The 349-nt window shown below is 38.4% G+C and overlaps 1 long non-coding RNA gene across 1 annotated transcript; it reads right to left on the bottom strand.

Moving 5' to 3' along the window:
- On the bottom strand, window positions 1-349 carry LOC127150334 (uncharacterized). Its single transcript, XR_007822614.1, has 3 exons — window positions 296-349; window positions 152-202; window positions 1-51 (listed from the first exon to the last, which is right to left on the bottom strand). It is a non-coding gene; the product is annotated as an uncharacterized LOC127150334 (long non-coding RNA).

The following is a 349-nucleotide window of genomic DNA, read 5'->3' as shown; positions in this document are numbered from 1 at the left end:
AACCTGGAACGAGGTTGTGCAAATGTGGAATGGTCAAGAAATCTCCACCATCTAGAGCCATGTAGGACCAAATATGAAAATTAGATACTGACTTCCTAAAAACGAACTGATGCAATTTTAATTTCATAACTTATCTTCTCAAAGGACATACCTAAGAATGGAGGCATTGCAAACAATAGATCAATCTACAAGAATCCAATGCCTGTAGGCCCACACATCTGAAGCATGTTTATTCCCTATCTTCATATGCCCAGATGTAAGGCTTGCCATTTAATTAATAAGAAAACAACCTAACCTTGTGAGAAGAAGCAACAAGAAAGTCAGCATCAAGTGCCTAGATGTCGACAAC

The sequence above is a fragment of the Cucumis melo genome, chromosome 7, assembly GCF_025177605.1.
Source record: "Cucumis melo cultivar AY chromosome 7, USDA_Cmelo_AY_1.0, whole genome shotgun sequence".
In the NCBI taxonomy this organism is placed as follows: domain Eukaryota; kingdom Viridiplantae; phylum Streptophyta; class Magnoliopsida; order Cucurbitales; family Cucurbitaceae; genus Cucumis; species Cucumis melo.
This window is presented reverse-complemented; position numbering and strand designations above follow the sequence as displayed.